The following is a 21581-nucleotide window of genomic DNA, read 5'->3' as shown; positions in this document are numbered from 1 at the left end:
GTTACATTCAGTTTGATATGTAAGAAGGTACTTACTGCTTACTTGTAAGTTATAAGGGAGGCAAATTGAGGATATTAATGTCTAAAGTCTGCTGAAAGGCTCATTGTCAAGCAGTTAAGGTTTACAACCAAGATACTACAGAAGAAAAATACTAATTTCTATTACCGTGCTTAGTTTAAGTGAAAGCTTGTTTCTGATTGGAATTAATACATTTTTCTAGTAGCAACTCAAATCTGTTCAATGTATAAATGTAAGAACAATAAGTTAACTAGTATTCACACTCAAGCCTTGCTTTTAAATCATTATTTAAACATGGTAGTGTTGTTTTTTTGTTTGTTTTGTTGTATTGTTGTTGTTGCTTTATTTTTCCATAGTCTCCAACTCTCCAACTTCTTATTTAGGGTGAAATGCTTTTAGTTGGATATTACCTTCTCTTTAAAAATAATACAAAATCCCTTTGCTGTGTTACAGACACTTGTGGTTGTTTTTCTGTTTGCTTTGGTTGCAGTACTGGTACTTAATAGCGGTTAAAGCAGAAAAATGTCAGTGAAGTCTTGTTATCTAGATCAGTAAAAGGATTCCACCATTTCAGTAACTCTGTTTTGTGCCTGCTTCACTTTCTTGCATACATATAGCAAGTGAGGAATTAACCTGTTAAACATGCAGCAGAAAGATTGGTAGGAGAACAGCTCTGCCACAGGCTGCTAGTGAAAGGCAACTTTCTAGCATAGAAAATAAGCCATGGAACTACTTCCAGAGGAAAATCTCACCAGTGTTGTACAAACTTGATTCTTATTTTCATTCCACAAGTGTATATATTTTCTAAGGTATAGCCTATTGACTTTTTTCTAGCATTTGGAGTTTAGCCAAGCTCCTTTAGAGTGAGCGTTCTCATATACAAACATTTATGCACTTTTTGAGAAATGCAGCAGGTTGTTTTGATCCCGTGCATCACCTGTTGTAGTCTTTGGTTCCTGCAGTCATTGATAGGTAATATCAAATTAGGGAAGCGTGGATTATACCATCCTGAAAATTTTTAACCTGGAAATTTGTTTTTTGTTTGTTTGTTTTGTTTTGTCTGTTTAGACCTTTAAACTGAGATATTATCTTGCATTTATTCTTCTTCAAAATATATAATTCATTGATTGATTTTGTTCTAGTGTATGGTATTTTCCATGGGTGCACTTCTCTGGAGGATGACTTACTGTACCTGAAAAACTTAACTGGTTAAAGAAAAAAAAAGCCATAGCAAAAACTACGAAAATTAAATGGAGGGAGATATGAATACACTGACAGGTTAATATAGTCTCACAATCTAGATATTAATATTCTATTAAGACCGTCATCAGAAGTGTTGTAGAACAATTAGTATTTCTAGTCTGAAGGTAGGAGGACTCTTACTGAAGGTATAGATTCTGTGGGTACCCTGAAAACATTGCTTTGTGATTTCTTCCTTTGCTTCCATTTTCCTTCACTCTAAAACTGAAAGTGCAAAACTTAGGGCAAGCAATTGCATTAACTACCACATGGTTGTCCCAGAAGATTTTTATATTGCTTTTCCTCTTCTCCCAAGGGAGACAGAGCTTTAGAAAACAATGAGTGTGTGAGTAGAAAGTAAGTTGCTTTCAAATAGGATTGTTTTTCAGCATACTAAATCAACTTGAATGCAGTAAACTATTGGAGGGGGCTAAAATCTTCGTTAACAAGGGTATATTCCCAAGGGTCACTAGCCAGCTGCTCTGCTTTTATGGTGTAAATATGCTTCTGCAATAATAAAGATTGGAAGAGCAGAAAAAAAAATATCACATTACATAGCTGGAAGTCTCAGGGGAGACATTAAACAATGACTTCACCACACTTCTGGAAGTATCTTCTGCAATGAACACAGTCACAAGAACAGGAATAACTCCCATTAAATTTTACTGGGCTTAAATAACTTAATGTGGTGTCACTTACAAAGCCCCAAAACAAACATAATGACAGATTTTTGTTTTCTCTATGTAATGTGAATTTACATAAAGGAAATTAGAAATAGATTTATAAACCTTTTAGGTCTCATTTTAAATTCAGAAATGCTAGCAAGTTCAGAGTTAAATTTGTTCACTTGCCACTTAATTTGATTGTGCTTAAGAGTCTGAGAACAGGAAAGGTACAGTCCTAAGGCACAGTGGTAAAAGTTGAGGGCAGAGTGAATAGATTGAAATGTGTGTTTAGCAGCTTTCATGAGTCCAAGAGCTATCCTGATAGAGCTGTTGAACAGATGTGTTTATATTAAAAAACCATTAAGCAGATACGGACAATGTCTGTACAGTCAAGAGAAGGGAGTCATGTAGTTACTGAATCATCCCATCTTCTGTATTATCCCAATGTAACAATAGGCTTTCCTATTTAGCTATTAGAAGGAATTCACGATGACCTAGCCACGTTGCCCTGCTGTGTTTTATGGAGTAGAGAGTTAGCGAAGTAACACAAAGGATCAAGACAACAGGTTCTGCGTTTTTGAAATGTAGACGTTTGAAAACATTCTTAGAGCCTCCCAGAGGAAGACTACAGGGGCTGTAATGATTCTACTCCAAACAAGTTTGGCTAGAATGTAGAGAGAGATCTTACTTTAAGAAGTCTGTGTCTTCAAACACCAGTCGGTCTGGCTATCCAGTGATGGGTTGCGGGGACTACTCTTTCATGATTCAGATGGTGCCCCAGGTGTAAGTGACCTGAGCACTTTGAGGAATGTGTGAAATCCTCCATAAATGCTAGGGAGGACTTTAGACAAAGACTAAATCTTCTAGTTGTACCCAACCTTTATACTTTTGAGTGCCATCCTGCAACTTTCTCAACCTACTAGTTGATCGATGGGAGAAAGAAAAAATATATATAAAAAAAAAAAAAAAAGCAGAACCTGAAACCATAAGTACAAAAAAATCTACTGTGTTGCAATTGAACCGGCAACAATAACACTATAGAAATGCAATAATGCATCAATTTATACTTGCTCACACTAAGTAGAAGATTTTCAGAGAATACCAACATGCGTAGAAAATGTGGTGTTGGCTGCTTTTTTTCCCCTCCAAAACTGAACAAAAACCCAACCACAATAATAAAAGGTACTGCTTCTACAATGGATGTATTTCAGGTAGAACATAAGATGTCAAGCACCATGAAATGATACCAGATTTCCTTTTTATTTTTCCATTTTAAAAGTGGTAACTTTGGTATATTAAAAAACAAACCACAAAGCAAAAAACTGAAGTCATTGTATACCATCTAGGAGCAACTGTGATTTCTGTTGGCTACACTTCTCTTAATTTCTGGATCATCTTGTACTAAGATGCTATAATACGGCTGTGGTATCACGCAGAGAGAATGCTAGTTCAATGTTTAGTGAATTGATGACTGTCTCCTATATGCTTACTCACAAAGATACTGAGAAGACTTAGATAACATGCTCGTAGTGTTGTAGATCGTGTTTTTATGAATGTGTGTGTTATTTTCCGATGTGGAATAAACACCTTGTTTTAAGTAAGCAAAGGCATCTGTTGAACATTTTGTGATGGGATTACATTATTGCTGTGAAGAACAATGTTACTGTGAAGAACAGTGTTAAATGTATACATGGATATATTAAAAAAAAAAAACAAAACATACTGTTGATGTACTGTAATTAATTGAGAAATGCCACGTAATACATGTGATGAGTTCATGATTATAATCATGCATTTTTCTGAATCGATCAACATGATTTTAATAACCTTAAAATAAAAACCCCATTTATTGCAAGGTGATAAACAGGTAACTAGAAGGAGGATGAAAATAATTACCATGAGGATTTGTGTGATCACACTTGCTAGGAAGGGATATAACTGAACATCTCAGCCATACTACTGCTGCTATTGTCTACAATTTCCTCATCATGTAAAACAGATCATGAAATGAAGAAGTATAAAAACATATATAGAAGTTGTTTACAGAGATTTCAGCACTGACCACCTCAGTTATAGTGTTTTTGTTGTTGTTGTTTTTCTATTGATTAGTGGTGTTTTAGATTAAGATTAAAATCTAGAGGAATCTGCCACTATGGGGACTTAGCAGAAAGTTTTCTGCTATGCTGTGACTATTGCTTGTCTTAATAACATTGTCTTTATTAATATTTTGAGCTTGAATAGTTGTGTATTCAAGGATTTTCCAGCTTTATTGATGACCGAAGTTGAGACACCGAGCTTAGATACACTAACTCTTGTTTGTGTGTATGGGGGGGGAAAGTTGAACCAGGCTGTGTCACTTCAGGGAGATGATACCCAAGTGAAAGGATTAACATGAGTGAAACAATGTACCAGCTCGTTTTTACAAGCACTGGTATTTAGTATAAAACTAAAGTTAACAAAAAAACTTTTCCCCACTTACTTGGTGCACATCATCTCCACCAGCAGGTTCTTCTCTTTGGTAGGTAAAATAATTTTTGTCACCAGTGGTCTCCTTGGTTGCATCCATGTGTATGTCAACTCACACCTTCTCCTGAGTGACTATAATTCAGTTGGCATCTAACCAGTGCTTCAGTGCTTTTCAAGGCTGGTTCTACTGAGTGCTGTGATTCTTCCTTTTTATTTTTATTTTTATTTTTATTTTTTTAAGGTGATCAGAAACAATTATATCTTTGAATCTGTTCAAGATAGGACAGGGGTCCAAATTAACACTAAAGATCTCTTTTCCACAGATCTCCTATTATGATTCTACTAACATAATTAATTTTGTAGAAATTGAGACTGTGGACATGAACAGTATATTTTACTGTTTTCATAGCTTTGGCTCAAGGTTATTATCACTGTTCTGTGCTCAGAAGGGAAGAATATATCTTACTCACAAATTTGATCTTAATTTCCATAGCAATTACATGTTATTTTAAAGGGGTAATCTGAAAGATCTTCTGTGTGATCCAATTGGATGACACCCTTGCACCATTGGGTGCTGAAGGAGCTGGCGGACGTCATCGCGGAACCTCTCTCAATTATTTTTCAACGATCCTGGGAGTCTGGAGAGGTCCCGGTAGACTGGAAGCTGGCAAATGTTGTGCCGATTTTCAAGAAGGGTCAGAAAGAAGACCCTAGCAATTACAGGCCTGTCAGTCTCACGTCAGTGCCTGGTAAAATCATGGAGAAGATGGTTCTCGAACGTATTGAGGCGCACCTGGGGGACAAAGCAGTCATTGGTCCCAGCCAGCATGGGTTTGTGAAGGGTAGGTCCTGCCTAACTAACCTGATTTCCTTTTATGATAAGATCACCCGTATGGTGGACCAAGGGAAACCAGCTGATGTGATTTTTTTGGACTTCAGCAAGGCTTTTGACACGGTTTCCCATAGGATCCTACTGGACAAAATGTCCAGCATACAGCTAAATAAAAACATCATACGATGGGTGAGCAATTGGCTAACGGGCAGGGCCCAAAGGGTTATGGTGAATGGGGCTGCGTCAGGCTGGCGGGCGGTCACCAGTGGGGTCCCTCAAGGCTCCATTTTAGGGCCGGTACTTTTCAATATTTTTATAAACGATCTGGATGTAGGAATAGAAGGCATTTTGAGCAAGTTTGCTGATGACACCAAACTTGGAGGAGTTGTGGACTCAAATGAGGGTGGAAAGGCCTTGCAGAGGGATCTGGATAGGTTGGAGAGCTGGGCGATCGCCAACCGCATGAAGTTCAATAAGAGCAAGTGCCGGGTCCTGCACCTGGGACGGGGAAACCCTGGCTGCACGTACAGACTGGGCGATGAGACGCTGGAGAGCAGCCTAGAAGAGAGGGATCTGGGGGTCGTGGTAGACAGCAAGTTGAATATGAGCCAGCAGTGTGCCCTGGCAGCCAGGAGGGCCAACCGTGTCCTGGGGTGCATCAAGCACGGCATCGCTAGCAGGTCGAGGGAGGTGATTGTCCCGCTCTACTCTGCGCTGGTGCGGCCTCACCTCGAGTACTGTGTGCAGTTCTGGGCACCACAGTATAAAAAGGACATGAAACTGTTGGAGAGTGTCCAGAGGAGGGCTACGAAGATGGTGAAAGGCCTGGAGGGGAAGACGTACGAGGAACGGCTGAGGGCACTGGGCCTGTTCAGCCTGGAGAAGAGGAGGCTGAGGGGAGACCTCATCGCAGTCTACAACTTCCTCGTAAGGGGGTGTCGAGAGGCAGGAGACCTTTTCTCCATTAACACCAGCGACAGGACCCGCGGGAATGGGGTTAAGCTGAGGCAGGGGAAGTTTAGGCTGGACATCAGGAAGGGGTTCTTCACAGAGAGAGTGGTTGCACACTGGAACAGGCTCCCCAGGGAAGTGGTCACTGCACCGAGCCTGACTGAATTTAAGAAGAGATTGGACTGTGCACTTAGTCACATGGTCTGAACTTGGGTAGACCTGTGCGGTGTCAAGAGTTGGACTTGATGATCCTTAAGGGTCCCTTCCAACTCAGGATATTCTATGATTCTATGATTCTATGATTTTTAGGAAATTTGTGAAAACATATTTAAATGTGTAATAAGGCTCATCTGGTCTTTTTACTTGATTCAGAATCAAAATCTCACTTCTTGGTAGTAAACACAATATGGAATGTATGTTCCTTCAAAAAAACACCCACAACAAAGAAACTCGCACCAGTGGTAAATTTAAACAAGAACAGCATCTTATGATAGACTTGACTTCAAGCAGTAGCTGAAGTAACAGAGAAATGTTGGAGTAAAAATTAAAATAATCTTTAATAAAGAAATCTATGTACTAAAGAAAGTAGTAAAGGTTTGTGGTTATTTATCATAGAAACCACTGTTTTTTCTCAACTATTCTGTGAAGCATCTATGCAGTAATTTGGAATGCTTATACTTAAAACAGATGCTAGCATTATTCTTCAGAGAATGTTCAGAGCAGAGGGAGCATGAGACAGATGGACACACAAGAATCAATAGTTCAGAGAGCTATCTCAGATGCATGTATTTCACATAGGTCAAGTTTGATGAAACCTAAGTTTCTTGAATCAACACCTCTGATGTAAATAATTCACAGTAATGGGAAAAAGCACTAAGCCTGTATGGGATGAATGTAAACATACTTGAAAAATAGTAGTTTGAGTTATGGTATGATCTAAGCCTTGCTGTTGTTTTATATGTAGATATGATTATATTAATGTGTGTGTGTGTCGGGGGGGGGGGGGGTTGAAACAGCGAAAGATTGGAAGATTGGAGATTTTCTTCTTGTAATTAATTTAGTAAGATATGGGGAAAAAAATCATGAAATTTCAACTGAGTGGCAATTGTAGTACAATAATGCTATAGTATGGGTTTTGGTCTTGTTTGTTGTTCTTTTTTTTTATGAATATATTGTAAAAATCTCTGTAATTCTTCACATTAATATTTAAATCTGATCTCATTCCTGACTTTGTATGCATATCATCGTTTTTTAAGTATTCCAAGATGACTATAATGACCTTCCTTTGGGAGTTGCTCCACAGTGCTCTCATAGTTACAAGAGGAAAATGTAAGTACAAACTACAAGGTGATATCATGCTATATAAAGCACTCAGTAATCAGGGCAGCGCTTCTGTTGCCTCAGCTAACAGTGAAATAAAGTAAGGCCCACCCAGTTTGGATTGCAACAAAAAAGTAGAACTTCATTTTGATCCAATTCATTAGTTGAGCTGTTGCAAATATACAGATTTTGATGTTAATTCTGGTTTACACCGTTAAGCTGAAAAACATAGCAAAATTAATGTAATTTTCTTTCCAAGAAGTATAGTAGAATCCAGGCACTATATAAGATCAAAATAAGGGCTACTACAGTGTTTTCCTAAGACTATATTGTTGTTTTTCATGGCAGACTTATAAAAGGACCTTTTAAACATCCCTCACAAGGATAAAAGTTAAGCAGGTAAAGGTGAAACTTCAATACAAAGCAGTAATTTGTTTTCGTTCAGTTGCAACTGAACTGAATTATGAAGTTTATAACCTCTGAAATCTATAAAAGCATAATATGAACTAGGGCTAGCCAAGTTGAAGATGGTGTATACATTACCAATTAAGGACACAACTCTAATATTTTCCTTCTGTGTTTGGAAACAACTACTGATATATCTCTTAATTAATCAAAATAATACTAAAATTTACATGGAAGAATATAAAATAACTTCAAGTCTCAGATCTTTTACAAATACAGATTAATAAAAAGTAAATGGGCATTGGATGTTGGCAAATCTCAGAACCATATGTTCAGAGAGTTCTTTCATTTGTTCATAATTAATTTTATTTTTATTTTTTCAAAATAAGTAGCTTTAATCATTTAGATACCTGGGTGAAGTCTGAATCCTGCTATGGATGTTTGAACTCTCAGGGATTTGCAATAGAACAAGAAGAGCTTTCATAGATGTGGCCTTATTACTTTGATTATATACACCTGTTCTAAATAATATCAAGCCTAATTTTGCCTATAGTCATAATGATATAATTCCAAAACAAAGCCTTAATACTGCAAGGGCTTGGCACATAAACTCCAGGCATGGGACAAATTCTACGTATTACAGTAGTAATATTCATCTGCCAGAAGCTGAACATGTCTTTCTCTTTGCAGGTTTTAATGTAAGCAGACACTTCTAGTATAAATGAATGTCACCTAGAGCAGAGCTTGCTGCTGTAGCTAAAGGCATTATGCCTTGCTTACTATTTTTTGTTGATCTTACAAGTTGCACAGACTTATAGTCACCTAGTGTTCTTTACTTCAGCAAAATCATTAAAAAGGATCCTAAAAACTACTGAAATATGGGTAAATTATACAAACTCTAAAGGGGGAAAAATACATCTTCAAGTGCTGCTTAAAACACTGCAGATGTAGAATTTCTGTGGTTACAAGCCATTTAAAATTATTCCATTTTTAGTTACTTTTATATATATTTTCTAGTAACATACATAAATATGTCCCCAGAAGAACATTGCAAAAAGTTAAAAAGACTCCTTGTTTTAATTGTGCTCCCGTGCTGACTGGTTATGCTTTGCATTGGCTCACGATAAACATTTAGGTGGAGAGTAATTCTAAAAAAGAAAAATGGAAAAGAAGCTTTCCTTCTGGCACTTTGCAGTATATTGTATTATGACACAGCTAAGTATAGCTAATTTATTTGGAGCAAAGGGGTTATTAAGATGAAGATTAATGCACAAATAACTCATTCTTGGAAGCTTACTGTGAAGCATAAACTCACAAAATCTGTTGCATAGGAGGGTTTACAACTGTGCCCACTGTAGCTGTGATCTTTATATCAGTGTAATAATCCTCAAGGTACTCTTCCAGAACCTGTTGTTGAAGAAGGGGGGAGGATCTGGAGTTTATTTTATGATCAGAAACATATTTTAGCATGTATAGTGGAAGAAGAATAATTGTATCTAGGGTTCAAGATGGTTTATGATTGCAAGAGGAGTTAGTACCATGATTCCATGCTGATAGAGACAGCATAGAGAAACCGTAAGTCAGCACATGGGAATTGTTTTTTCTTCTGATAGTCCTTTTGGTTTGCTTTTCTTTGGAGAACTGTGTATTAGGTAGAGACAATATTCTGATTTTTAGTGGATCCAGTATCTTGTTCAGAATACCCCTCCTGTAACTTCCTGTATGAGTCTTACCTGGATCTTATGTCTACTGTAATAATTTAACAATCATACAGCAATTCTTCTCTAGTAAGGTTGAGAGTTATAAAATGGTGTTAGCAGTTCTGAGGCCACACAATTAAATACAGTGTGATAGAGCATCTCAGGCAGCATGTTCTGTAAGACTGTAAATGTCTAATATGTTTAGGGAAACTGTACCACAGGGAACATATTAGGAAGAATTCATCAGTGGATCAAAATTGTCTTGGAGCCTTAGTTATTGGGGGCCAGTACAGTTTTAAATTATTGCTGTCTTAAGAAAAGCCTCAAGACAAATTGTATTTCTTAGATTAGCTTTACAAGAATGGGTCAATAATTTCTATTGGAGAGTTTTGAAGGTTTTTTTTAACACTAGCATGAGCAATTTCAATAATTTGAACTCTGTAATTAAGTTTTGAGTCTTTTCCCAAATGATTTTCAAATTGCTTAATAAGCTGTTTATAGTCTGTCATTCTTTACAGATGAAATTGGACATATTTGTGAAGTGTCTTAGCAGTGTGCCTCTAATGACAAAGAACTTTAATTATAAAATTTTTCTGCAAGTTTTGCATTAATTAGACATAAAATTAACAAAGTGTAAAGCGTGTACACATGTTCATACACATACAGAACATCAGCCAAGTTTCATCCATCGATGTTTAAACATTTGGAATCATATTGCTTTAAGAGTAATAGCAATTAATAAGAATTCTGCTATTCCTAATCATTGGAGCAGGGGTTGGAATTGACATCTCTAGAGTCCAGCACTCAAATTAGTGCCAAATTCTTTACTGAAGTAAAGTACTTCATCTTGCCATCCCGTTTCTCTCTGACCTAGTTTATCCTGTCTTATAAACATAGTGCAGCTTCAACAGCTAAGAATAATGCACCCCCTAGGAAGCTCTGGAACCTGAAAAGCTTTGAATTTCTTCAGGCTAACCCTTGTGTAGATTCTTCATCCATTAGCTTGAGAAGGTGTTGGTATCTATGTTCACTACCATTTTTGCCTGAATTTGGAGTGAGCTTTTGAAGTGAATCTACCAGCTGCCCATACTTAGCATGCTTTGGTTTGCAGTATGGGCTTAGCTCTTGTGAATTGGATTCATGTCAGATAAAACTAAATTGATAGATGTGCTCAAGTGTCCAATACATTGGATGAGACAGGAACAAGTCTGAAGTAAATACTTGTGAAACGGGCATAGATGTTCAGTCTTCAGCATCTTTTTTTTTTCGTTTTGTAGGTCTACTCCTGTATCACAGTAACAATTTTTTACAGAACCTCATTTTACCGAAGAAAAGCAAGGACATGTGTTCTTGTTTGTTTTTTTTTTTTTTTTTCCTTTAAAGCCTGGGAAATCTTGTAGGCTATCAGTCCTAAAAGAAGTTAAATAACTACCTGGAATCTGGAAGTCTAAAATCTCAAAAGAAATTGAAGTGTTAAAGGAAGGTGTGTGTTTTAAATCTCATAAGGCTAGTTTGGTTACCTTCTCAACTTGTTGGCTATTGAACATTCTGTGTTGAGTTGCTTGGTTCTTATGTACATTGTATAAATAATTAATAAAACACATAGCATATAGTCATGGAATCTACAGGTTTCTGAAAATTAAATCTTGATATGACCTCTACAATGATTACAACACCTTAATGAATATAGTCTTTAGTTTAAATTTTGTGTTTAATAAGGAACACATAATAGCTGTCCACAAGGCAACAATTTGTTATTCTTCAGCTGGACTCTTCCTTCAATACAAATGTCCAAATTAAAAGCTTATTATGTACTGCCACTCAGCTGTATTAGCTCTATTACATTCATGCGGTTTAAAATCATGATGGACTATAATGCACAACTTAAACAGAAAAACTTTATACCATGGAGCAAATAAATATGATTGAATTAATAATCCTCCAGTTTTGGTGTGACTGCTGTGTACAAAGAACAACTTACTATTGTGATCAAGTGATGACAATATTAGAGAATTGCTATGATTAAACTTAATATTGCCTTTATTTTATTATGACTGCCTTGATCTGATTTGTATAGGCATTCATTTGGAAGCTAGGCATTTCTGCAGAATAAGATTTATTTATATTTTTGGTGGCCTATGTTGCACACAGTAATTAAGAACAAACTTAAAATTAAGTATGCATTTAGCTGTTTTGTTGAGATGTTGCAACTTTTATCACCTTTAATTCAAATTTATGCCCCAAATTCAAAGGCTCTGGCTCTCATGATCTTCCTGATGTTGAGTAATGACTTACTTGTTAGACTATAATTTTGACCCAGACTATTCTAATCTCAGAACAAGAAAAAACAAATGCAGGTCAGTTAGCAAGCTGTGTTCAAACCTAGAATTAAAATGTTTTGACAGAATCGAATAGAAGAGGAAATAAGGTTTTATGTTAATCATTGTTAGCAAATATAATCCATGGTTTGTAATCCATGGAAAGGACTAATGAGGCTTATATATCAAGTACATACTGATTTTTATAGCAGAGTAAAAGTGATCAACCAAAATGAATTTAGAGAAAAAACAGTGTTTTTTATTGATACCTGGGATTGTTAGATCTCTGATTTAGTAGTTCCCATAACAACATAGAAATGACTGAAAAGTCTGTACAATTGCTGTCCACTGAACCAATGGGATGTAGCAAACTATTGTTCTGACTTCCTTGTTATCTGAGAAAGGCAAATGCTTTTCGGAAGTTGACTTTACGTTTACACTCTCTGTAACTTTCTACCTATAAAAATGACAAAACCAAAATACATAGTGTTGGAGTCCTTACCTACCCTATACAATTCAAGTCTGTCCTCCTTTGAGTGCCCAGAGAAATGCTCTACAGCTATATATTTGTTGATTCAAAATTATGAAATAAAAGCACTCTTTTTGTAAATATCATTTAATTTCCCAGTAATAACAATATTTCTCTGCCTAATATTATCAGATTAGGCAGAACGAGAGTAGAAACCAGCACATTAAGAGGTTGAGGGACTTTTCCTTTAAAATGATTTTGATCCTTTCTGACATGAGTAAAGAGCATGTAAATGCTGTAAGGTGAGGAAATTATATTTTTGTCTTCCAACTTATGCTTTGCTAAGTTAGATATTCATTTTCACAAAACTTTTTATTTCTCCAAATAATAAAACAGAGAGGTGCATGAAGTAAACCTGAAGCTATATTCAGAAGTCTGTTTGAACAGAGCAGTTTAGTCCAACAAATTGACAGGACTCATACTCCCTCTAGTCTGCTGACAGTACAACTAGTTCATTCTGCCTTGAATTTGTTAAGATATAGACAGGAAAGGGATTTGCAGGTTCGGAAATGTTGTTTTGTTTATCCTGCTGGTGATGAAAATAACCCTCTAAATATCTGATGGCAACCTGCTATTTTAGAGATTAAAAAGTGCCTGAGCTGCCTGTAAAATAGTTAATAGCCTACTTTGCAAGTAGCCACAATCTTTAATTTATTTATTAAAGGTATTTTCATAGAATATCTATGTTAAATCTGACAACATGATTGCACTGGGGTCATGCCCCAGGGCAGCTATTTGGATGCATCATGGACACAGAATATCAACACAAAGTAGTTTTGCTAGAATAAAAAGTCTGTTTATCATGCTGTCCATATTTACTGTCTCAAGTGTACAATTCAACAGTTTTATAAAATTGAATAGTATATGCTCCAATTCTCTCTTGGAATGTTGTGATGTTAGAAAACTATTGTATTTCTGTGCAGAAGGAGATGAATCTTTATTCTGTAGAAAAGCCTTGCCTGGAGCATGAAAAATTTTCCCTACCCTTATGTTTAATATGTTTCTATATACAAATTACTTTTAGGCCAAACTTCTTCACAACTAGCTTATAGCTATCTCTTCCAAGCTGTTGGTATGTTAATAAAGCAATTTTTGTTACACCCCCTCCCCGCAAAATACTAAGCCAAGAAGGAGATAAGTTTGAGAACGGTGTGAGAAGGATGCTAATACCCAACAAATGCACATATATATGTCAGTAAGGGAAATGTAATAGTTATTCCAAAAACAAGAATTACAAAGCTAGAAAATTACGTTAGCATGTTTGGATTTAATTTGATCCGTGAGGCATGGAAGCAGACTGAACTTAGAATAAATAGTCTGTCAGCAATGCCGTACAGTAAAACATAAAAATTCCAAAACAGAGGAAAAAAAAAAAAATTCTAATGTTTTGCAGCCTACTTCATAGTGGTGTGCAGCAAGGAAACAGTGTTTTCATCCCAGCCAAAAATATATATTTATATATATGTATATATAAAATTAGGAATTTCTGCAATAAGTACACAATTATGATCAAAATAAGTTTGTAGCACTAGTTTAGATAACACTGAGTTTTGAGTTCCTAGTTTTCAGATGTAGCAAGCAGTTGAAATCCTTCTTAAGGTGCAAAATACAACCCCATCTTAACTATGAGCTGTTACTTGATATTGTCTATAATAAGTAGTTATCCATGTTTACTCAATGCTTTACACAATACAGCTATGTGCCTGCTGTTATTTCCCCCCACAGGCTTCTTTCTCCATTCAGAATAGAGGAATGTTCGTACGTACTTGCTTGAGTATGTCTGCATAGTATGGCGAATTGGTATGCAGAAAAGACCATGCGAGCTCTTGAATATGCGTTTATGCCTGAACTTTAATGCAGACAGTTTGTAGCAGCCAAGAGCTGCAACTGCATTGGGAAGTCCACTTAGGTTTGAATATAGTACACTCAAGGTGGATCGAATCTTGCTGCCATTGGCAGATAAACTCAGTCTCCAGTTAGCTATCCAAACTCATTTGCAAAAGATTTGCAGCAACTACATCTGAGCAAATTTTCAGAAGAATAGCAAAAGCTAAATCCCAGAGGTGAATAATACGTTCTTGCCAGTATCTGAGTTCCATGCTCTAGTGCGAGATATTCAATGTTGTTCAGTCCACCAATAAGCTTACTTTCATATTTTTATGTCAAATTATATTATGTATTAATTGTTCAGAACCCCCTTGTTTTTCTTACTAGATTGTTTAGTTTAACTGAAATGTAATGAACTCTCAACCTAGAGAGGGCAATGGAAAGAAAATGCAGATGTGTTCTTAAAGTTTTCTAATTTCAACCTATTTGATAAGTTCATTGAAAAATGTAGGTGAAGGAACAGTGACAGTGCACCTGTCTCTTTTAGATGACATTGGAATAATTAATTTTATGAAAATGACTTCTATTGGAGGTTAATTTATTTTGGCTGACAGTCACATACATTAGTAGACATGTTTAATGCTGCAGTCTGAACTTTATTTAGAAGAGTTTATTTATATCTTTGGGTGATTTCCTTGATATGAAAGACATTTAGGATCATCAAGCATGAACATTTTTCATAGTTAAAAATAAAATAAATGAACAGAACAAAAAATAAAAATAAAAAAGTCTACTTGAATGTTTTTACTTTATGATGCAAAATTATTTAATTTCCTTCACCAGTGAAGTTGAAGCAGTTTCTTCAGGTGACACATTTGAGTTCTTTTAACAGTAAGCAAACATCACATATCTTCTCTCTTTTCATTTCTAGTGGTGGGTGGGTATAATGACAAGGAGACATTGTGAAAGTTCAGTATATGAAGTAGTGTTTGCATACACTTCAGATGGTTCTGCTTACCTGTTCTGACCATAATTTGGTGTTTACAACCATCTCATTTGTAAATAATTTAATGACACCAAAATGGTCAAGCACAATAATATGTATTTTTAACACACACATTTTAAATAGCTCAGGTATGATAGAATGTAATGACTCCATACTTTAGAGAGAGGACCAAATCTGAGAATATTGAGTGCATTTATATACTATTCGAGTGTGAAAAATCCGTATCAAGAAGATAATCCACATGCCCATCTCAAGTTCTAGGTTCATGAGGCCAGTACAGTAGATTTTGTAAGTGTGTATTACAATAATGATTTCCCAAGAGGTAGCTACTCCTTATACTTTTTGTGCATCTGTGTGTAGGTGGATGGAGGCTAATGTAATTTTGAAGGCTTAATTTTAACCTGGTTTATATTTGTGTTTTCACTGGCCCCAGCTAATAAAGAAAATAAAACTGGTGGATTATGGTTTTTGTGTAATTAAGGTAATACTTGTCTTCCTAAGTTTGTGAAATGCAGGTAGTTGGTATGTATGGGGAGAGGACATGCTTACAAATTCCCTTTTTATAAACAGGGTTATGTTGCCTGTATCAGGAAATTAATTCTTCAGAATAATTATTGCCTTTTTAGTCATTCATGCCCATGTTAAATATGTTTTGTATATATAAATATGTATTTGTATATATATGCACACAGAGAGGGATTTTGTAAAATTCAGTGGAATCATTGTAGCATTTTACAGTTCTTTTTGCAACTGTGTGACAGGTAGTGAGAGTGAGATCTAAGCTATTTAGAATCAGATTTATCTTAATTTAGGTACAAATTTATTCTACTTGTGTGGAATTCCTGAGATACTTAAATGCAGAATGCATATCCTGACTGCCTTAAGATTTAGGACCCAATATTGAGATCCTGGAACAGATACCTCCACAAAAAATTAAGCAGGGATACGTATTTCCAATTACAATTCAGTGGGTTAAATGATGGGTCAGCTGTTCAGTCCTCTCAAAGGCAGCCAAGATGAATGGAACTGAGTGTAAAGTTTGACTAATGCTTTTCCCTTCAGAGTGGTTCCCGTTGCTCCTGCCAGAATGCCAGCCCTGTGGAGTTAACCAGATTTTTTATGGTTATGCTTCAGTTTCTCAACTGCAGTTTCTCTGTAAGAGTCATAGTATTCGTTGATCGTGCATTCTCCTTGGTTACTAATCTGAAGTAAAAATCAGTTCAAATTCAAAGAGTCTTTCTGCACTGGTGATCACAGTTCTCAGTATATTTGCCCTTTCTATAGATTTTGTAGGTTCTATCCTAAGTGTCCAAGGTCACTGAGTAAGGGAAGGAGAGAGGCAGACAATGATAATTCTGCTGCTGTTGAGTGCTACATTGGAATTGACTTAGAAAAAAATTCATTGAAAAGGTGTCAGTGCTAACTCCTAAATGAACCAGAGTGAAACTATTGAAATGTGCCAAGTGTCAACTTTTATCTCGTCTAACTGTTAAAAGACTAACTAGTGTTGTTGATGTAGCAAGGACTTATAGATCCTCACCCTAGAGGTTACTCATTAGAAGAATGATTATTATGGTAGTAGTATGGCAAACCTAAAAACCACAAAACTTAAAGTAACTCTAGTAAGTAAATCACTCATTCTGAAAGACTCTTGAAGTCCCTGTCCTCTATAATAGTCTATAGCATCAGTTGGCAATATCATGATGGATTTATTCTCAAGGAGGTTGTAGTTATATGCACAATGCAGCATATTAATTTTGACTTTTTGAGGACTTGTTGTGGGAAAAAAAAATATCCAGAGTAGTGGAAATCAGATTTTTTTTCTTTTGCCCCTTGGTATTTATCTCTGCTTTTCACTGTTTTTCTTTTCCTTGTTGAACCTAATTATTTTCCATTGGTTTTCTTCAAGCTTTCCCTGAATTTCATCTGTATGGTTTTCCAACTGCAATCTTGTCAGATAGGAAAATAAAACACATTACATGAAAACACAGTTTTGTGGGAAAGGTACTGGCTTACGTTACAAGGCTTGCTAGATTTCAGGCACCTTTTTCTCCCAGTACAAAATACAAGATTTTGCAAGAGCAATAAGAGAAAGGTGACCTTTAATCTAAGATGTAGTTTGTCTAGTTTCTCTTATGTCCGAGGCTTTAAGTATAAGGTAAGCCTATTCGCCTTTCCCTCCTCCCATGCCTCTTCCTGGTGAACTGCATTAGCAGTTCTGACCAGAAAGAATATATTCCCTTTGGGTTAATGCTTGTGTGGATACTGCCTTACAGCCTTTGTACATTCAGAATAATACATGTTTTATGTCTGAATACCATTCTGTGCTTCAAAAGGAGATGCAGTACTGACGACATAAAAGGTGGAGCGATTTATAAATGGCAGCAGAACTCTATGATTAAATTACAGGGTAACTATTTAGCCCTGAAACTATATATTGTTATTGGCCATGTACATTAAGAGATTTTCAGTAGTTAGTCTCCAGGGGCTATAATTTATAGTTTACTTTGCAGGTGGAAAAAGTTTATAGTTTGAGAAACCGTGTGTGTGAAACCGTGTTTGTGCCATTGTGTGTGAAGGGGTTGTGGAAGAAGCAGAAGACATCAAGGAAATCTTTAGCTTAATGGAAAAACCCATGGAGTATATGAACATAAGGTAGAATGATCCTTTTTTTTTTTTTTTTTTTTTCTTTTGAGTTTGTACAGTGTGCTGTTATCTGTGTAATTTTGGAGTCGTCATAGCATTATGCACTTTTACAGAGAAGTCCTTCATCTGTAGTAAGGCAGTTTCATGCTTGAAAAGATGCTAAAAGGCTTCCTATAAATTTTTCACTCAGTATTATTCAAATATACATGTAGCTCAGAAAATATACAGTACACTAAAGAACATTTAATGATTGTCATATAAAAATTTTGTGTGGTAACATGATTATTACATTTTAGGCCACTAATTATGTGGATATGAATTGAAATATATTGTACCCAATTGTCATATTTAATAATAAGAAAAAGGTTAGGAATTCAATCAAATTATTAACACTGTTGGTGCTATTGCACATCCATTCAAAACAAAAATAGTTACTGTTACTACTTGATTGCGGTTGATTTGGACTTTCACAGTGAATATTGCAAAACCTAGTTATTTTTTAAGCAGCTAAGAATTGACATGACAGATCAAACCAATTGTTTAAGGCTGTATCCTCTGTTGCATTTGGAAGTATTAAACTTACTGGTGATGGGTTCAAAACAATCCACAATGTGTTTGTGTTAACAGCCAGGAAGCTGGCCAGAGGACTGAAGCATGGGTGCTTGTATCCCTGGTAATTCTATCAGATGTAATTATGCTTCAGTGTAAATGTCTGATCCTTTATTTGAATTCTGCTTGATTTTTGGCCTCTGGTTTTTATAGCAATGAGTTCATGCAGCAAGTGATTAATTTTTAGCAGTAATTTTCATGGATTGTCATGAAATGCTACTAATGAAAAAGTGGTTTAAAACTTTTTGCTGGGGAGGGTTTTTAAAAAATAAAAATTAAAGGATTTTGTGCATTTTACCATTTTACATGCTTACTTCTTGGGATACAATGTACATGCAAAGGTAGGGGATTTAAGTCCACTAGATAAGCATTTAACTTATTTATGTGAGCAGTAGGTTTCATCATGAGGAGGAATCAACAAGTAGCTTGTGATAAGCAGCTTCCACTAAGTTGCAGTGAAGCATTCCACAACTGTAATTCTGTGAAATGATTAAAACGTGCTTATATGTATGCCTTGCAGCAGCCACAATTTGAAAGTAAAGCAGAAGATTCAGTGATGCACTGGAAGGGCAAGGGTTATAGTGCCATTTCCAATAGTAAATTATTCATGAGGATCAATTAGCCAGCGTTTGTACTGTTCTTTGGAAGTGCAAAGCTTCATGGAAATAGCAAGTCACAGTATTAAGTGATGAATCTTAGTTTTCTGAGATCTATAAATAAATTTCTACATTGGTACTCTTCTTTCCTTTATATAATATGATTTTTCCATTATGTACTGCAATTTTTAGTCTGCTTTCAAGAACAGATACCAGTGTTTGTTGTAACCTCCACAAGACAAACAACTGACAAGAAATAATACTACTTAAGTAGCTTCTTGCTATATGTAATACAAACTACCTCAATCTCTATTTTCTGTACGCTGCTGAGCTGCTTTTCTTCCTTGGGAGCCTGGGTTTTAATATCCTACATGTGAGTTGGCAGTGAATTGTCAGCCCAAGATAACTGTTCATTTGTTATAGGAATTGTGACATTGTGTTACGTGCTATAAGACAGTGGCATGCTTTTAATATGGGGTGGTTAGACATGGCACAATGCAGGGCCAATGCCAGCAATGCTAGGGAAAAAAAGGTGCATGAATTTTAGATGAGATATTGTTGTGGATTAGACTAGAATAATACGCTATTTGTTCATTTTTCATGTGTGTGTTTGCTCATTTATTTGTTGTGTTAAGCGTGTTGGTTTGTTTTGTTTTTGTAGTGGTTATGAAGGTGTTTTTCTACAAGAAAGCCATGTCTGAGCACATCGTCCCCTAAGGTCCATGAGTGGCAGTCATTTTCCTGAGGGCTTAGATATTTTGACCATTTAAAAAAAAAAAAAAAAAAAAAAAAAAAAAGACAACAAAACATTGCTGTAACACCTACATGCAGAAACTAAGTTGGGAATGTCTCAGGAGTATGGCCCTAGCCCACAGATTTGTTGACAGAAATGTTAGAAACTAAGCCAACTTCACTTACTTAGGAAGATCATGTTTTTAGCTCACTGTTGTCCCAGATCACCCATGCACTTATAAAACAGCAGCAGATGGTTCCTTGTGTTTGCACAGCTGCCAGTACCAGTGGTAATAACAATGATGCTTTTCACTTCTGTAATACCTTCCATGTGACAGTCTTATGGAGGTGCATAGGTTGCTGTGTGGTTTTGTTGTGTTGTTTTTGTGTGCTATCTTGGGGAACATCCCCAGGGGATGTAATTTACCAAAGGCTCCCAACAGGTTTTCTCCACTTTGTCCCCATCCCTAGTTTCCAAGGCAGGCCCTGGCTACAGCTCTGTTTGGTATTTATGGCTTCTTGTGTCAATGCTTTTTGTTCACACAGGATCTTCTGTTTGCTCGTTTGTATTTTGATTTAAAAATCTTAAGGTACATTAGATGTTACTGAAATGGTTAGAAGTTTCACAGTAGTGAAAAGGCTTATAATTAAAATTGATGTTTTACCTGTGTCACAATAATACTTGCAATATATAGGCTTGTTATATGATTTACCACTACAGAGTAGAAAATACATATTGTAGAGCTTTACAGGTTTTGTTTTTTAATGCTGTATGGGAGAACAGTTTCATTTAAAGAAAAAAAAAAAAAAGCCTGCGTGAACTCTTGCATTCCCCACTATATAAATAGTATACGAATGCATATGTATATGTCTGTCTATAAATATCCTATAGATAACATATACAGTGTGTGCACATTAGTAGACACAGGTGTGTATATGACTGTATACTTAACTCACCCTGCGTATGCAGGTGAAATCAGACGACTTTTTTGCCCTATTTTCCATTTCATTAGAGAAAGACAACTCTGTCCATCGCTGTTATTAGGAAGCAGTGCCCTGTTCAAGATGAGCCAGAAAGGTTAAAAGCAGAACATACTACAGCATGCCTGAGGCCTGTTGCTGAATGATCCCCTGCCTTCATCAGGAAAAGGAGAAGAATTCAGCATCAGGTAGAGATCAGTGCAGTGAAGGGAATGAAGGTGTGTTTGATGTGTTGCTACCCAGCTGCAGTGTGGAGTAGGAGGCTGCTGAGAGCATCTGGCCAGTAAGGGGTAAAACCTTATCTGAAGGGCTGTGGAGCCTGGCCTTGTCCACCCCACAATGTGTCTGTGGGGAAGGGATGTGAGATTGGAAGGAACTTTTTGGTGCACTAATGCTTGCCTTTTTCCTTAGCTCATATCATCTGATGTGGTAAAAAGAGATCCTATAAACTTTGCCTTGGTAGTAGGAAGAACATTAATATTAAAGTGGAGATGAACAGATATTCTAGTATTAATGAATACACATATATAAATAGACATAGGTCTGAGGATCCTGAGTCTGTAGCTCAGCTAAAAAAGTTGGCATAAATTTGGCCAGATTTTACATAGCATAACTTTATGGAATTTGCTAGATATTCCTTGGATTGCTAACACTAGATTTTGTGATATATTTCCTTTCTTTGGTACTGATTGGACTGTTTTCGTGTATTTACAAGTCTTGCATGTTTTTCTCTTCTCTACC

This window comes from Anas platyrhynchos, chromosome 15 (genome assembly GCF_047663525.1).
Source record: "Anas platyrhynchos isolate ZD024472 breed Pekin duck chromosome 15, IASCAAS_PekinDuck_T2T, whole genome shotgun sequence".
NCBI lineage: Eukaryota > Metazoa > Chordata > Aves > Anseriformes > Anatidae > Anas > Anas platyrhynchos.
This window is presented reverse-complemented; position numbering follows the sequence as displayed.